Here is a 12418-nt window from a genome sequence, read left to right on the forward strand (position 1 = left end):
CACTAATATAGCACTCTCTTGTATTCTGGCTTCTTAAACAAGAGAATTCACCTAAGAACACTGCATAATGAAAGACCATTCCATTTTAAAGGGAAGAAAAATACCCATCTCATTTTGCACGTTGATAGACCTTATTGAAGACAGAACATCCATGAATAGCAAATACTGTTGGCAGTTAAAAGAAGGGAAATAACTAAAAATCTTTTCACCAAAGAGTAAACAAAGTAAATGAATCACTGTCATTATAAAAAATTACATTAAAAGTAGGATTATTGTAAAATGTAGAAATATTGGTTATTGGCAAACCTCAGGTCACAGAACAAAAAGTTTGATATTTGTTTAAAGCTTATTAAGAATTGAAGAAATTTTACAATCACTGTTAATCCTCAAATATTTAAGGACTTTTCTCTCTCACATCCCCAAGTCACCCAATTTTGACTTTTAGTTCTAATATAAAATTTATAGGTAGCAAAAAAAATGGTAAGAATATAAAAATATTTCAATTTTACTTCCACAGTTTCATGAAATATTTAGCTGTGGATTCTCAGACTTATTTCTTCCTTATAATACCTGAGCAAAGAAAAAATAAATTAAATAAGCATGTTTTGTTTTGACAAGCTAATGCCTATATGACAATACACTTAGATATTTTTTTTGTACTTGAGTCTGATTGAGAACGTTATCAGAGGTTAAAAATAAATGTCAAATATGTTTAGTGAAATATAAGATACATTTTCTTCTCTTTAAATTTTTCATGGAAGAAGAATAGAGTTAAAATTTTTAATTAAAGAAAAGGTCTGGTATTTACAACTTGAGTTGACCTTGAAAAACACTCTAATTTTTGTTCAACAATTAGTGTTTACAAAATCATCCATACTTATCCTATACCACTGATACAGGAGACAGGAAAGTATGAACTAACTGCCACATCACTTCATTTATATGTATCACTGATTTTTAAATTTAAAATATACTACCAAATGAGAGGGCTCTAATCTTTGTTGAATGATGCTATTCTTAGTGTTAGAAGTTTTCAAAGACAAGTGTATGTATTGTCTGGATATATTCTGTGAAGATATAATAGCAGAGTAGAAAAAAACAAAGGCTGTGGAATCAGACAAACACAAAATAAAACACTGATTCTGCTACTTACTAGCTGTGAGACTTACTTTAATCTCTATTTCAGTTTACTCATCTTTAAAATGAGATGTAATATCCACCTGTAATACTTTGAGAATGAACTACATTCTGCATGAAAAATGGCTTACAGAGCATTTTGCTCGGAGCAGACGCTCAATAAAAAATACTGCTGTTTATTTCACTACCTTTAAAACTACAGTGTGACCCACCGCCCTCAAAAACACAAAAACAACGGCAACAACAAGAACAAAAACTCAAAAATGACAATGCAGATTGCCTCTTAAGAGTTAAACTGTAAAATCAACACTGGATACACAGTCTCCAATAGAGAAATGCTCCCTGGTTAGTCATACTTGATAATAAACTGATCAAATGTGTTATCAAGTATTAAAGAAAAAATGTTATTGGCAGAAGTCTTGATCAGCAGAAGAACAGAGAAAAGAAAGGAAATAGTAGTGGTTACCAAGCACTGTTTAAAGGAGAAGCGGACTGGGCCAGCACATTTCAGGTATCTTTAACTATTTCTGGTCTCATTACTAAGGTTTACCCCAGGTATACTCTAAGTATGTAGAAAGAGCAAGCGCCTGGGATCAACAGTTAGAAAAGACTGAGTCTCATTAGAAGTGGTGAAGTGAAAGTCGTTCAGTCGTGTCCAACTCTGTGACCCCAGGGACTATACAATCCATGGAATTCTCCAGGCCAGAATACTGGAGTGAGTAGCCTTTCCCTTCTCCAGGGGATCTTCCCGCAGATTCTTTACCAGCTGAGCCACAGGGAAGCACAAGAATATTAGAGTGGTTAGTCTATCCCTTTTCCAGTGGATCTTCCCGATCTAGGAATCAAACCCGTTTCTCCTGCACTGCAGGCGGATTCTTTACCAACTGAGCTATCAGGGAAGCTCTTAGTCTGATTGGGGACACTTAATCTATCCCCAAATTGACAGATTAAACTTTATATGATAACTTAACACTAGAGATATTTAACTCCCACTGTATCGTTTCCATGCTACCCAAGTAAACTTTTTTTAAAAAAAGGCATTTATTTTTAATTGAAGGATAATTGCTTTACAATATTATATTTGGTTTCTGCCATACATCAACATGAATCAGCCATGAGGATATGTAGCTCCTTCCCTCTCGAACCTCCCTCCCACCTCATCCCACCCCTCTAGGTTGTCACAGAGCACCAGATTTGAGCTCCCTGTGTCCAAGCAAACTTCTGATTCCCATAAAGGGAATGAGGTGACAGAACATACTTAAATACACAAAGTCTTTGACAAGTAATTTATCACATTAAATCAATTAAGAGACTTTTATTTCTTGGTTTCACATGAAACTTGACTATAATTTTATTCATTTATTATACAAATTATATTATTTATGGTCTGTGTGGGATTACTATTCTTGCTGGAATTAACAAACTGGTATTTTGGTGCCTACCCCAGTCTTAAATACAGTCAGTCTCTTAACTGTCTGAAAATTTCAGGCTATTAGCAAGAGTCAGTTTCTGGGTTATCAAAAAGAAAACTATATCAGATGGCTTATTTAGTGGCCAGCTGCCTAGTTAATGCAATTCTATGACTTTCAGAAGGCATTACCTTTTTGCTGACTTCTACTTTATTAATATCATTATTAATAATGACTATGAAAATTAAAAGTCTTAAAGTAGATAAAAGGTATATAAAGTAGAGATAGTTAAGATACTGCTATTCTCAAAACTTCTAGTTCTCTCGATATCTAAACTATTTCTACACCTAATTGGATAAACAGTCTCTCCACATACATATCATGTTATGGAGAAAAAATTATAAGGTCTAAAATACCAAGGAGTCATGGTGCTAAAAATCAACTGATTCTAAAATATTATATATTTTAGGTTTATTTCAATTCCATTTTTAGAGACTTATAGAATGTTCTTAAATGTGTTGGACTTATAAGAGTATTGTTATGTAGCTCAGGTAAAAGATTTCTTAAAGATGTTTTAAATTACTAGAATAATAATGACTATGGTTATAGTTTAGTAATAGGCTGGAAAACTAGACAGAAGCAAAACAAAATACATAAATTATGTTAAGAGCTAATAATCTGTTGGTTGTATTATGTGTTTGACTCTTGTACTTCTAAAACTATTGATTACAAAATAACCAATACCATTAAATTCTTGAATTTTTTCGTCTACCAAAGGGTTTTATTTTGGATAGATTAAAGTCTCAATTTTGAAAAAAGCATTAAGGTGGCATTGAAAATTTCCATGTGTTGTCCATCTGGGATATGTAGGATTCCAATCCTTCAGCTTGCACTACATGTCTATGTTACAGTACAAAAACACCTGAGAATAACTTGAGCATCTAGGCTGGGGCATGCTCTTCTATATTCATTCAGAGATGCTTTTTGTCATTCCTGTGGTAAGTGTGAGATGGACAAGTAACAAAACTCAGACCTCAAAGAAAGTGACATGAGACTAATTATAATCTAGGGTAATACTAACTTCTGGAGTTAGTTTATAACTATACAGTTCATTTATAACAATGACTATTATAGTTCATAAAGTAGTCTTTAACTAACTTCTTTGTGTGTGGACAAGAAAATCTTCTCCAAAGAAGTGATGTCTAATTCCAGGACAGAAAGGAATCTTTATATCATCAACCCTTTACTCACTGCTTACTATGTATACGACTGTTATCTAATGGGAATAAAAAAATGCAACACAGGGTCTCTGCTTTAAAAAATTTATGAACTGTTTATTGTTCAGTTGCCAAGTTGTGTCCAATTTTTTGCGACCCCATGGACTGAGGCATGCCAGGCTTCCCTCTCCTTCATTATCTTCCAGAGTTTGCTCAAACGCACGTTCTCAATTTTGAATACACATTGGAATTACATCAGTTCAGTTCAGTTCAGTTCAGTCACTCAGCCGTGTTTGACTCTTTGTGACCCCATGAACTGCAGCACGCCAGGCCTCCCTGTCCATCACCAACTCCCGGAGTCCACCCAAATCCATGTTCATTGAGTCAGTGATGCCATCCAACCATCTCATCCTCTTTCGTCCCCTTCTCCTTCCGCCCTCAATCTTTCCTAGCATCATGGTCTTTTCATATGAGTCACCTCTTCGCATCAAGTGGCCGAAGTAGTGGGGTTTCAGCTTCAACATCAGTGCTTCCAATCAACACCCAGGACTGATCTCCTTTAGGATGGACTGGTTGGATCTCCTTGCAGTCCAAGGAACTCTCAAGAGTCTTCTCCAACACCACAGTTCAAAAGCATCAATTCTTCGGCGCTCAGCTTTCTTTATAGTCCAACTCTCACATCCATACATGACTACTGGAAAAACCATAGCCTTTACTAGACAGACCTTTGTTGACAAAGTAATGTCTCTGCTTTTTAGTATGCTGTCTAGGTTGGTCATAACTTTCCTTCCAAGGAGTAAGCGTCTTTTAATTTCATGGCTGCAATCACCATCTGCAGTGATTTACAAGGAGAGGTATAAAAACTACTGCTGCCTGAGTCTCACTGCCAGATATTCTGATGCTATTGGTTTTGGAATGCACACAGCTTATCAGAAATTTCTAAGGCTTCCAGGTGATTCTAATGTGCAGTTAACATGTGCTATTTGTTATTTGTGCAAGTCAGAATAATACCTCCCACCCAAGATGCCCAAACTCTGTTCTCTGAAACCAGTGAATATGTTACCTTACAAGGCAAAAGGGACTTTGTAAATATAATTAAGAACTTGGGATAATGAGATTATTCTGGATATTGTGAGTGGACCCAAAATAATCATATAGGTCCTTACAAAGGAGGGAGGCAGGAGTATTAGAGTCAGAGAGAGTGATAGGAAGATACTATGCGGGACTTTGAAAATGGACTATGCAATCACAAGTCAGAGAACATAGGTGGCCTCTAAAAAGCTATAAAAGGCCATGAAACAGATTTCCCTCAGAACCTCTAGGAAGAATGGGCTTTGCCAACACCTTGACTATAAGACTTCTGACCTCTAGAAAAGTTAAGTGAATAGTTTGCATACAATAATTTGTATAGTTTAAGTCACTAAACTTCTGATAATTTGTTACAAAAGCCACAGAAAACTAATTCAGCACTACCTGAAATATATTTTTTCATACTAGGGGTTTTCTCAACCTGAAGTCCTCCTAACCCATTTACACACTTTCTTGTTCCCGCATCTCATTTAGTTTTCTGCTCCAACATCATCTCCAAGCATTTATCACCTGCAGTATTTTAATTATTTTCTTTGTTTATCTGTCTTCCCCACTGTAAGACTGAAGAAGGAAGACTTTAGTTTTGTCCACAGCTCCTTACTCAGGACTTAAAATCCTTTCTGAATGCAGCAGTCTCTCACTCAATGTGTGTTTAATGAAATCTACTACTGAAAACCAGGAACTATCTTACTATTCTCTAACTGCAGACGGTTGTAAGAGCCAGTCTTACAGGTCGTGTAGGCTTAGAAAATGCTCTAATTTCAGAAAAAAAAGAAATCCAGCTCAGTGATAACACTCAATTTCTTTTTAATAATTCTATGTAGAGGATTTGGTAAGCCTTGCTTATTTAGGTTTTAAGTACTTGTGGAAAAAAAAAAAAAAACCTATAGTTCTTTTTAAAATGCAATAAGTAAAATACTATAAAAGTGAAGTAACTTTATAAAAAATGTTACAGTGTTAATTATTAATAGGTCTGTTACTGAAGAATCTCATCTACTTACTGCTTTAAATTTAACTCTTGTCTGCTTAGCAAATGTTCTTTGCTGCAATTATTCTAGAAAACGATATGTACAAAGTCAAAGAAATTTGTGTACGGACCAAGCACAAAATGGAAGACTCAGATTGGGCAGTGCTTTCTGTGCATAATAGTTACCATTTAAAGTTTCTGTTTTTCTCTAAACATTTTAACCTTTGACTAGTTAATTCAGAGATAAAGTCCTAGGAAGCAGTGCCTTCTACTGGTTATTCTTTTAGAATGATAATATTATTTCTTTTAAGGTTTAGTTATGTATAAAAATATTTTAAAAAATCTAGAAAGAACAAACTAAAATCCCAGCTCTTATTAAAACCTGCCCCAACCACCATAGATGAAATGACTTTTCCCCACCTCAGACAGTATCATTAACTCTTGCTAGTAGACCACTTAAAAAAACTGAACATCGGTATCACCTATGACATTGATTCAATAACTGAATTATTTTTCTTTTTCTTATTAGTATCTATTACTGGAAAACAAGATTTTAGTAAACACAGGTCTACTGATGATCATTTCATGTGATTTTTCCAAGCTGAACAAAAATCTTTCCAAACTGCTCTGTACTTTTTCCTTAAATAGTATAATCTGCTATACTGAATGAGTTACAATTAAATATATAACTACATAATTCCTAACACATAGTTGTCACTCAATGTATTTTTCTATGTGTAAATGAATGGTCAGAATGTCTATTTTGTGCCAGGCAAGTTACCTTTGTGTTACAGAGGAAACAGGTAACTTAGATACAAAGACACTTCTGGTTTACTTTTAAAGAAGTACAGTGTAGATGAAAATAGAAGACATATTCAGCAATTCACTCATTCATTCATAGAAACACATTTATGGAAAGACTATCATGTGCCTACAGATAGCAACATCATTTAAGAAATCAAGAAAGAATAATTTAAGGTAAATGATTTTTTATAAATATGAGTACTATGGAGGATTGGAGAAGGCAATGGCACCCCACTCCAGTACTCTTGCCTGGAAAATCCCATGGACAGAGGAGCCTGGTGGGCTGCAGTCCATGGGGTCGCAAAGAGTCAGACACAACTGAGCGACTTCACTTTCACTTTTTACTTTCATACACTGTAGAAGGAAATGGCAACCCACTCCAGTGTTCTTGTCTGGAGAATCCCAGGGACGGGGGAGCCTGGTGGGCTGCCATCTATGGGGTCGCACAGAGTCGGACATAACTGAAGCGACTTAGCAGCAGCATGGAGGATAGATAATAGAGAGATACTGTCCTGCTTAATGGCTTCCCTGGTGGTTCAGTGGTAAAGAATCCGCCTGCAATGCAGGAGATGTTTGGGTCTGATCACTGGATTGGGAAGATTCCCTGGAGGAAGGCATGCAAACCCACTCTAGTATTCTTCCCTGGAGAACCCCATGGTCAGAGGAGTTTGGTGGGCTACCGTCCATGGGGTCACAAAGAGTCAGACACAACTGAAGCAACTTAGCACGCATGCCCTGCTTAAAATAATCAGGGAATGCTTCCTACAAATCAGAGGAACTCAACAGTGCAATGAAGGATAGGTCAGGCGTAAACAGACACAGAGAAGAGGGGATTGCAGGTAGGGGAAATGAATCAGCAAATTAAAGAAATTTACAGAATGATACATGATAGTGAGTAGAACGGTTTGGTTCAAGCGGAAGATTCTATGAGGAGTAAAAGCAGATAAAGGTGAAAGGCAGGGACCAGATGATAATGATTCTGGTTAGATTCTAACAAGTGCGAACGGCTGTACCAAATGTGAGATTGATACTGGAGGTAGAAGGAAACTGGAGATGACTGCTGAGCTACACAATAACATAATCAAAATTACATTCTAGGAAGGAAGTCTTTCAGAAATCAGTAACTGGTAGAAGGTTGAGGGTGGAAACCAGAGAAGGGGGAATGCTTGGGTGAGATAATTCAAAGATAAACAGATTCATTGACTATGAGTTACAGAATGATACTGCTAATAAGAAAAATACATATTTTAGAAAGAAGGCCAGCTTGGAGGAAAATATTAAATTCATTTTAGAAATAAATCTGTTGACTGGAGAATTTTAAAAAGAAATAGCAGATAATCAGAAAATGGAGGACTTCTGTGTAACCAAAGTTACTTCTGTGGAAGTAACTAAGTCACTGTGATCTTTTAAACACAGGTAGAGCATTGACCAATACTTGTAATTATTTGTCATTGATTTCTTCCACAATGTTCTGATTCGGTATTCTTATTAGTCTTGATCTATAAAAAATAAAACTGAGTTATAAAAATGGTTAATTATCTTTTGTTACACTACTCGGTCTTCACACTATAATAAACAGCAATGCAAGAACAAAGCTGTCTCTCCAAGAGAAAAACAGAAAATAGAGCAGTGGGAGGGGGAGAAAATCTAAATTCTGCACTCCGTCCAACTTTGGGAGACCAGTGTATGAAAAGGATAGAGCACAGAAGACAAATAAAGAGAAATCAAGTGATATGTGAAGAAATGTAACTATTCTCTAAATGATTCTGCAAAACTAAACATTGTGAATATGAACTTAAAAAATCCTGGACCATGACTCTATCTAATTTAAAACTTCCACTGATTCCTCTCCTAAATACTCCCTTTTAATATCCATTCTGTCATGTTAAATTTTAAGCATGGCAAACAGAAAACATTTCAAAAATAACTGAAATATTTGAAAGGATGAATCCTCTTTTAAGGGAATAACAAACATGGAATATTACAAATACAATAAAAATTGGTAATCGTTCATATCCAAAGATTATATTAGTACTATTTTTCTAGAAGTTATGCCAAGTTTTTCTACTAATTAAGCTACTTGTTCAGGATATTTACCTTTACTTGCCTGGTTACTTGTCTGGTTGTTTTTGTAACTAAGCTTGCTGTGAGAAGGTTATTCAAGATAAGGAATTAACCTCTATTGTTTTTCAAAGATTTTTTTCTCAATAGAATGTTTAACTATTCCACCTGGGGAATCAACATAGATGTTTAGTGTGAATGGACAGGTTTTGACTCCTGTCCACTTACCAATGAAAATACTAACACTCCTTACAAACATAGATTTACACAAACTTAGCATGTCATTTCAATAAAGAAAAAGATCAGTTTCATACTTTGTACCTATAAATCTCAACTACGGTTCTTCATATCTCATGGTATATTCCTTTTTTCCCCCTTCCATGTTTTGAACATCTTCGTTTTCCTACTAGGTTTATAGTCAGCTTTGTGTATACTCTGTAAATTCTATATAAACTTTGTAACCAAGTCTGTCATATATATTAATAATATTAAAAAGTCTTTTAGCTAGAAAAGGTATTTGTGGTAAATATGTAGTCTTTCAAATGTTAACATTTTTCTTCTCTTTTCTGTAAATCCTCTTTGCTATCAGTTTCTCTTACAGAACAGGCCAATCTATGTTCTCTACCCATTGCTGCCCATATATAAAGAACACATTTATTACATTGTTATTTAGAAGCATGGACAAGTTCATCAGGTCCTGGCATACACGATAAACAGAAGGAGATATACAGATTTCACAGAAATATAAAAACAGATGACACAGGGTTATAAAGAAGTCTAGATTCCCTTTTAGTCTTTACTATACGTCACCAGAAACTCATTTCTACCAGTATTTTCAAATAAAATTTACCACAACACTGAAATCTAAAATCTAAAAGCAATTTTTGAGCTACTGCTACTTAAGAATAAATTTATTCTGTTCTAAAATATAATTTGAATTTACAAAAAATAAATGCTACAAAAGTTTAAACTGTATTTAAAAATGTGTTAATTAAAAATGTCATAGTCACAAAAAAACTTTCAAAGTGACCAAAGTGGATTCCCATGTTTACCTTGTCATATGTTTGGTCCTGAGATGCCCTCTGCATTGAGACAAAGAAGCTCTTATGCTATCCCTTCTCGCTGATAAGAAGAGCACCACTCTGAACTGCTTCACCACCTTTCTGCCTTCTCTTTCCTAGCATTTCTCTCTTACCAAATAACTTTCCCAGCCTGTCCAGTCAGAGAAAGAGGAAAGGATAAGAAGAGAAAAAAATGAAGAGGTAGAGAGATTTCTGAGGAAAGTGTGGAAAAGAAAGAGAAAAATAATATGCATTAGAAGTTAGAAAGAGAGGACTCAGAAATAGAACTTAATTCTTGAAAGAAATGAGTTCTTCTTTACTAGTTGGACAAGTATATTTCAGAATTGAATAAATGGACCTAAAGTTTGCAGCAAAATAAACTTTAAAATGTCCATTTGTTTTTGTATCCTAAACAAGAGAGACAAATACCGAAAGTAAACATTTAATAACAGTTTATGACAGCAAAATTCCAGGTTACAATGATTCAGAACTCAAAGTTTGATTCCTTTCCTACTTTCTTTTACGGTCTTACTAATTGTAATTACTAAAAACGAACTTCAAAGTTAGACCGCACGTTATTAGATGAAGACCCCAAGAAAATTTTCTAAATAGAAGACTGATTTATTATCAGTAATGTAATAAGCTGGGCTCTGGGGCCAAAAGACTATATTATGCTTTAATTGTGCTATTTTAAAATTAAGTGCTTAAAACAAAAGTATTCCTGATAAAAAGGTATAAAGAGCATTAAATTTAAACTCTCTTCTAATTATTCTATAATGTTCTAATGCTTAGAAAAAATACAGTTCAGTATAAGTCTATTTAGGACTGAAAGAAATTGGTTAGGTGAACTTTTATGGATCTGAGGTATAGTTACTTTCATAAAGACAAGAGATAGTAAATGCTTTTATAGAATTCTAGATTCTTTAAAAAATTCTCAAAAAGTGTGTCATTTATATCACTAGAATATTGTAATAAGAATTTTGTACTTTAAAAAGCCCTAACTTAGACTTATTCGATAATTGCTAAAACTGTTTCCTTATCTCAAAAACAGTAACACCTATATCTGCGCTATTAAACATTTGATCAGATTCTTTTTAATCATCAGATACACTAAATTTCAGCCAATCTGCTTAAAATAGGATAGAAAATGACTAAGACTTTTAAATGTTGAAGAGAAATTCCTTTTACACTGCAGGTAAAATGACCAAATTAATGAGTATGAAAGAAAAAAAAGAGTACTAATTTGTTATGATTTTTTAAAATTTGTGTATTGTTGTGCATTTGTCATTAATCAGAAACAAACAGAAAAAGAGCGTGTAACTTTCAGCTACCTACAGTTTAAAATATAAAGTCTTTTTGTTCTGATTACTTAAAAATTATTTGGAATAATCTAGCATTAAGATTTGTGGTTCTGAGACTTGTTATTAGAGTTAGAGAGGGTATACTTTTTAAGGAAATAAAAAGCTTTTTTCCATTTGAGCATGAGTTTTGCCTTTCTGACAGCTCTAAGTCCACAGGATGTGGAGGGATGATTTAAATTTTACATCAAAATTGTGACTGCACTAGACTTTTTTTCCCCTTTCTCAAGGGAGGCATTGTTCTTGCCTTTCCATAACCAGGCGTGACAGCGCCAGGCTGGAGTCACACGGCTGGTCTCTGAGTCAGCGTGAAAGTGCTCACCTCCTGAGTCTCCCCAGATGCTCGGCTCCTTATGAGTCTGAAAGCTGAGCACTGAGGAGCCACACGATCCATTCCTGGGACAGACAGAGGAGTGAAGGGGAAAATCTAGGGATTAACAAAAACTATCTCTTCCTACACACGTTGTAAAACTCTCATTACTAAGAAGTAACAACAACAACAAAAGTACCATTTTTTAAATCAAAAGTTGAGACAGACTGTTTAACAAGTAATTGTGCGCTTTGAGTTAAAGAAATAAGGAAAATCTAAAAAAATCAGAAGCCTGTTGGATTTTTCTGAGACACATGGTTGCCACATGTATAAATTTCAGGTTGTACTTAGCTGGACAGAATACTGAAAGAATAACATGGAGATGTATATCCATTCTCAGTATCTTGAAGAAGGTAATCTTTAAAAGCTGTCTGTAGAATACCTGAGAAGGGCAATCTCTTTTACTGTCTATCAGAACAACTGCTGTGAAACAGGGATTAATTCAATTCCTATTGTTCCATCCTTGACCTTGTAGAGAAGCCTGTGTCTTGTGTATTTAGGCAACCCTGTATTATGTGTGAGAGAGAGACAGAAAGAAAAAGAGAAAGAGAAGAAGAAGGAGGAAGAGGAGAGAAAAGATATTTACTGATACTAACTGATATTAATACTCTTTTCTTTTTTTTTTTTTTAAATGGAACCTCTTTAACAATGAGACAGGACCATGTTAATTTAATCATAACATACACTAACAATTTTTACTTGCTATAGAATTCAAAACTATTTGGTTAAAAGTTGTATGTATTTTGAAGGAAAAAATAAAGAAGTATAAACAAACTCCTTCCAATTTGTTAACCCATAAAAATAAAGGAAAACACCAAAGGGAAAGAATTTCTTAGTATTACTACTACAGGGAGTAGTACTAATCTCTTAAGTACTGCTTACTAAAAGAATGCCAGTCAGTTGTTTTCATGTTTACCTCATGAGGATATAAGAGTGTCTACATAT

General features: G+C 34.6%; 1 protein-coding gene across 3 annotated transcripts in view; it reads right to left on the minus strand.

The window, feature by feature from the left end:
- Positions 1-12418, minus strand: part of SOX5 (SRY-box transcription factor 5) — a 1090517-nt gene that overhangs the window by 379253 nt on the left and 698846 nt on the right. The window lies entirely within an intron of this gene.

This window comes from Dama dama, chromosome 22 (assembly GCF_033118175.1).
Source record: "Dama dama isolate Ldn47 chromosome 22, ASM3311817v1, whole genome shotgun sequence".
Taxonomy (NCBI): domain Eukaryota; kingdom Metazoa; phylum Chordata; class Mammalia; order Artiodactyla; family Cervidae; genus Dama; species Dama dama.